The following is a 6,751-nucleotide window of genomic DNA, read 5'->3' on the forward strand; positions in this document are numbered from 1 at the left end:
ATATGCCTATGCAAAGCTATGTATACAAAAGGAATGTGTTAACAAGTTCACCGATATTGTGAGTAGTCGCTTGAGTTAAGCCGGAGTGGAGGGGTGTGGGATCGCCGGTTTGTGGTGATCTCGCCGTTGCAATCTCTTGTACATATTTCTCTCTTTTTCTATAAAGCTAAGGTACGTTTTTGGCATACTTTCGGAAAAAAAAGACGTTGATGGCCTTGTCTTGTTCCGTGGACGGACGGTTTATGCGCGGCTTCAATACGCCCTGGCCCTGCCTCCATATTCCAAACGTAATCATTCCGCCGTACGACGCCCTACCAAGCAGGCAGACGTCGACGAGCCGCAGGCGACCAATTGATGGCGCCGGCGACACTGCAGTCGCTTTTGGGGCGTAATATACTGAACCGGCGTTTGTACCACTAGCGGGAACGGTCGCGGCTGAAGCAAAAATTTCAAACTACGGAGTGACAAAAGTGGCAACGGCGCATGCAACGCACAAGGCGTGTCTCCTTGAGAGGCGATGACGGTAGGTTGGTGAATCATGGAGACGAGCCTCTATATATCTGGACCGGATCGAGCGCCAGGACTTGGACCAGAAACAGTTGAGTTTTCGCGCCTCAACATCTTCAATCCTGTTGAGGACCAGTTCAGCTCGGCCGAGGCCAGCTGACATAAAACGGAAATTATTGGTGCATTACACCAAGGAACATTTCGTGCATCATTAGGCAGCTAGGTCGTGGGCCGCTTGAGCAAGTCATCTTTCGTCTCAATTTGTTCAAAAAATATCAAATCTTGCATCCATGAAATTAATTGTGAACTGAGCATAGATAAGATGTTTACGTTCTTGTGGTGGAACTAACCCACCAAGGTTCTACTCCTAGATCTCGCATTGATGATCGCCTTTTTCTAGATTTATTTTAGACCTTTCGACAATGTGCGTTCAGTGGGAGAAGACATTTTCATCGACTATGAAGCCATATGTGGGCGACTTTATCAATCTAAAGATGTTGCGCCGGCTCAGTATTTCGAAGTTGCTCATAGGGGTAGGGTATGCTTGGAACACGTCGAATCATCGAGCAGTGTTTCCTTTAGATGTATATAAACAGACGAGTTTAGAGCAACTACCGGCTATATGGAGTTGACATGTCACATATAGTCAACCTAATAGCCAACAAGTATAGTAGCAAGTTGCTAAAAAGTAAAAAGTAATACTTTATTAATACATGGCCGACCTTACATCCTCACAATGTTTCTTGAAACCCGTGCTACAGTCGGCTGTTAATCTGTAGCTCGCTTCTCTTCTCTCTCTTATTCTCTCTCATCCAACTTAACAAAAGTACAATAGTTTAATTTTTATAGCCTGCTGACTGTACTTTATTATACTTGTTGTTACACGCAGTCAAGTACAACAGCTAAGCATAAGTACCAAGAGTACATGTACAATCATCATCAAGCTATTAGTGTCCACCAACTTTGCTTTTTCATGGACAGCGCGCCTGATTTTCTTTCAACAGACGTAGGTCCTCAAAACAGGGCACAAGAGCTCAACAGGATCTGCCATATAAACAGAAAAAAAAAATTGGCTCTCTTGATCATCCTCTCCCCTCGCCTAAAACTGAATTTGGGTAGCCAATTTTTTTGTCTGCTGTTGGAGATGCTGTTAACCAAATAAGTTTTCCCTTTTTTTTCACTTTCCTCCGTAAACACTGTCACACCAGGCTGATGGTGCGGTGCAAGCTCTATCTCAAAACATACTTTCGTGTCACTTTATATATAAAACAACATTCAAACAAAGTATGTAAAGCAACATCCAACAAAATACACGGCTGCACGATACAAGCTGTGACGTGGCATGCATTTATCACATCGGGCACCATGTAAAAGTACGGATCCAGCTCCCAACCTAAGCAAGGAAGACGTACACGTACTGTGAGAAATATACAGGAACCGGCGTACCCAAAAGGTGTATTGAGAAGCCACGTCGTATCTCATCTGGCAGACATGAGATGCAGCGCTCAACAACTTTAGCAGCTGCAAAACATTGGACTGGACCCGATCGGTTGTATGATTATGCATGAATGCATCAGTACTTGAATAGTACATGTATTGTACGTGCACGTATAAACCCACTGTATCCACATGCATGGGCAGTACACCGGTGGGCACAGCGGACAACATGCACGTACGGTGTATGAGCATGAGCATTGGCACATTGGACCACACCTATACAACGGTAGTAGTAGGAAGGAAATTTGGTGATTTATTTTGCGGAAAAGCTAACTGGGGCGACCATTCATTAAAAGAGCATTGCATTTCGAAAGTTTCTTCTGGCAATTTGAGTTGTATCGGGGTGTGGCAGTTTCTTTAGAACAGCCTAGCGTTTTCTAGACTGTCGTCGTTCTTATCGTGGAATAGTCATGTCAGATGTCCTCATGAAAGGACTTGGTCGTGGAGCCACCGCCTTTAGGTTAGCTTAAAGGAGTTAAACGGGACAAAAGACACAAGAGTTTATACTGGTTCGGCCCCTTCCGGTGAAGGTAAATGGTAATCTAGTTTAAGGTGGTATTGCTTATGTCTCGATTACCGGGGAGCGAATCCGCTTGACCTAGCTTTCGATCTGTTGTTTCTTGTTCTGAACCACCGCCGGGTCGTCCCTATATATACACAGGTCGACGCCCAGCGGCTCACAGAGTCCCGGCCGGCTCATAGACAACGTGTCCGGCTCGGTGACTATCTTTACATGCCTTACAATATAAGTCTTACATATACGGCGGTTTATACCTACGGGCTTTAAGTCGCCCTTAGGCCTTGGGCCCTTGGCTGTTAACCGCTATCTTTAATGTCTTCGTGGGCTTCATATCATGAGTCGCCATAGGTATAACCCGGCCCCTCCTGAGCGGGTCATACCAGTAGTTATATCTCCAACATTAGGCCCAGATTGATTTGAACTGGTTCATGTCATTCTTCAATACTTAGAAGGAATCTTCTCTTCTTCATCTGTGAGAAAACTCATAACCCGCCATGACGACATCTTTTGGATTTGTGATAACCTGCCATGGCGTCACCTGTCACAAATTCGCACAATATACGGCATACCTCAACGGATCTTTGTTTTATTAACTAACCCGAGAATCGAGGCGCCTGGGTAGCTGGATAACCATGTTTTGGCCTCCTCGTTTTTCGCACCCACTTATTGGCCCTCTCCTTATAAATAGCCCCACGACCAGTCTTCTTCTCATTCTCCCCCTTTCCATCGTCTTCTTCCTCTCGCGACCCTCTGCCGCTCGAGCTCCGCCGCCACCGCGAAGCACCTCGTCCTCCTCAACCTTGGCTGCTGCATCAACCTGTGTCGGATCAGAGTACGTCGGCGCTCCACCGCAGTCGAATCTGCCCCTGTAAGTGCTTCTCCTCCAGCGCGTCAGATCACATTAGGGTTCCGACTGTTCGTCGTGTTCTTCGTAGTTTCTTCATAGTTCTTCCACCGTAGCACATTTAGATCTAAAAATGGCATAGAACTCGTGCGGCGGTAGTTTTTACCTTTATCTTCAATACCAGCGAACCCCTTTTCTTTTGAAAATAGATCTCATTAGAGTTTATGAACTCCCCTGTACTGGTTTTAGGTCTTAGTTTATTTCCTTTTTTTGAACTGCCACGGATCCAAAATAATAGCTGCAATCTGTGAAACCTGTTCGTACGGTACTTAGCCAAAAACTGCATTTTGATAGATCCGCTTAATCATGGTGGCTCATGCCACCGGCTGTAGTTAAATTCAACGCTCAATAGAGTTTTCTTCTGATAGACAAGAAAACTGCTCATGGCGGCTTATATAACCCGCTGTAGCTAGTCATATACCATTAGGCCCCTTTTAAGCCGCCATTTTCAATATGTGTTGTAATACTTTTCGTCCGGCTTAATTTTGAACCGGCAAATTTGTTCTTTTTATTTTTAGGCTTCCTTGTTCATAATGCCGCCCAAAATAACCAGTTCCTGTAACTGGGTTCCTTCCATCGTCACGAGAACACTCTTCAAGACTTTGTGAAGACCGGTTATCTGCCGAAGAAATCTGTCATGTCTTACCGCGCCCCCAAACCGGAAGAAGAGAAGCCACAACCAAAGGAAGGCGAAGTCATCGTTTTCACGGATCATATGAACCGGGGCTTCTCACCGCCTGGCTCTAAGTTCTTTAGAGACGTTTTGCATTTTTTCAACCTTCATCCTCAAGACATCGGACCCAATTCCATGTCGAATATCTACAACTTCCAAGTATTCTGTGAAGTGTCCCTTCAAGAGGAGCTCACTGTGGATTTATTCAGAGAGTACTTCTACTTAAACCGCCAAAATGAGTACTCAAACAGACCCAGTCTGGAGCTAGGTGGAATCTCTATTCAGTGCAGGAGGGATGGTATCTTCCCTTACGCCCGTCTGCCAAGTCACCCCAAGGACTGGAACCAGACATGGTTCTATTGCAAGGACACCTCTCCGGCTGACGAGAACCAGCTTCCCGGCTTTTGCGCCCTACGCCTCGAATCAAACCATCCTCTTCCTGACAAACTGTCAGCTGCTGCACACAAGAAACCTGCCCTACCTTTGCCAAAGTCAAAGCTTTGTTGGGAAACAGCCTAACTGGCATTGACTTAGTTAGATGCTGGGTTTCATGGCGGGTCATTCCATTGAGTCGATAGGATGGCTTAATGTGCAATTATACTGGCGCCAAAAAAGATCCACTGTACCACAGCTTTGAAGATTTAACTGATGATGCCATCAATGAGATGACAAAGTCTCTTTTACATGAAAGCCTGGTAGACTACAACAAGGCGGGTCTCAGCCCTTTCTGCAAGTCTAACCCGGCACCAGCGGTAAGCCACCAAATCATTTATTTTTCCTTCATCCTTGAATATTTTGTTTTGAATCATTCTTGATGATTTACACAGGCTGATGATGATTTCTGGAAGAAAGAGTACGATCATGAAGCTGCCAAGAGAGCCAGAAAGGCTAAGAAAGCCGCCAAGAAGGCCACCAAGAAGAGAGGAAAGAAATCCAGTGCTTCCGATTTGCTTCAACTGGACAACACCTCTGAGTCGGAGGTAGCTCTTGATTCTCTTGGCTCTTTTTTCAACTATCTTATCGACACTGATTATCATTGGGATGATACGGAAACGAGTCAGGCGGCTGAAGAAGACGCAACTATTATTTACTCCGACTCCGAGCCTTTGCCAAGATAAAAAATCCGAAGAGTAACCCGGAAACTAAGATTTTCTCATGCCTTAGCTCATCTGGATCCTCACTTTCTTTTGAAGCAACAACAGCATGAGAGCCGGCGGTAGACCCAGACCAGCAAGGACGCAGAACTATCCTCCAACTTACCGAATACTCCAAGGAAGCGTCAAAATGGGGTCAATCCTGACTTAAACTCTTTTTATCCTTTGGTGGGTCTTACTCGTCAACCCCTCAACTCTTCTGACTCAAATTATCAAGATACATCTCATTCCTCTTCCGGTGACTCAATTCAATCCAACATGCCAGCTTTCAAGACCGCTCCTGGATAATGGCGATTTACTTATCACTTACTCATTAGGATCCTTTTTTGCTTATGTGGACTTCATGTTTTATATAGTGGAAAAGCCAAGCCCGGCAAAAGGGCAAAGATAAATAAGCCGGTCGAAGTTCCAAAGGTCAATGAGCCAGAGCAGCCGACCCCAGCTCCTGAAATCTCCATCCCTCAATCTTCTGAACCGGTTCTCGATGACCCTCCATCTACTTCTGACCCCCCTATGGAGCAAATCATTGATGAGCCTGTAAATCCCGAAGTCTCTAGTCCAGTGAAGACGGCTGACACTCATGACGAGGATGTGGTGATCACTGCCACCGGCTTTAGAGAACCAGGAAGGCCCACTGTGCTGGCCAAGCACTCTACCAAGGAGGAGCACATTGAACGACGTAAAGTAAGATTTGATGTTGCTGACTACTCCCAATTGAGTATTAGCAAGGTGTTTTCTGGTTATCTCAGCGAAGTACACAGCAGCCGCGATCTTGAAGTTGGCATGGTGAAACAAATGCACCAAAAGTTTGAGGTATAAACTCTTCCTTTATTGAGTTATGCCTACTATGCCAGCCCCCAAGTCTACTGGTTATGATGAATATGCTCTAGACTTAGATGAACCATGAGCATGAGTAATATCCTTTGATAAAAACCGTAATGCCTGGATAATTATGCTACAGCAAACCACTGTTAATGGTGCCATGTCATTGATTTTACTATTGTTAAGTTTGCATTGATTCAAAGTAGGCTCCAATTTCAACAGTCAAAAGTAAATAAAAGAAAAGGAGAAGGCAAAAAACATAACAAAAAGAGACCTCTCCCCACTGGGCCAACTGGCCCAGCTGGCCTACCAGCCCACGCCGCGTGAGATAAGACCGAGCCCCCTCTCTCGTCGTCAGCTCCCTCAGATCTTTTCCCCTCGATCTCCCCCACTCTCCCCACGTCGCTCGCTCTCCCTCCCCCCTCGATACAGATCAGGGGCTCGACCCCGCGGCGCTCTCGACGCCGGCCGCCTCCCGGAGAACCCCCTGCCTGACGCCTCCCCTCTTTCCCAAAGCCGCCTCGCTGCGGCACTCCAGGCACCGCTGCCTCGACCCCGCCACCAACCGACGCCACGCCGTCGCCGGACCTTCTCCCCCTTGCCGGATCGTCCCCGTCCTCCTTCCCAGCGGCTCCATCGAGCTGTCGCCGTCCTCGTCGTCGACCTTCACCACC

This window comes from Triticum dicoccoides, chromosome 4B (assembly GCF_002162155.2).
Source record: "Triticum dicoccoides isolate Atlit2015 ecotype Zavitan chromosome 4B, WEW_v2.0, whole genome shotgun sequence".
NCBI lineage: Eukaryota > Viridiplantae > Streptophyta > Magnoliopsida > Poales > Poaceae > Triticum > Triticum dicoccoides.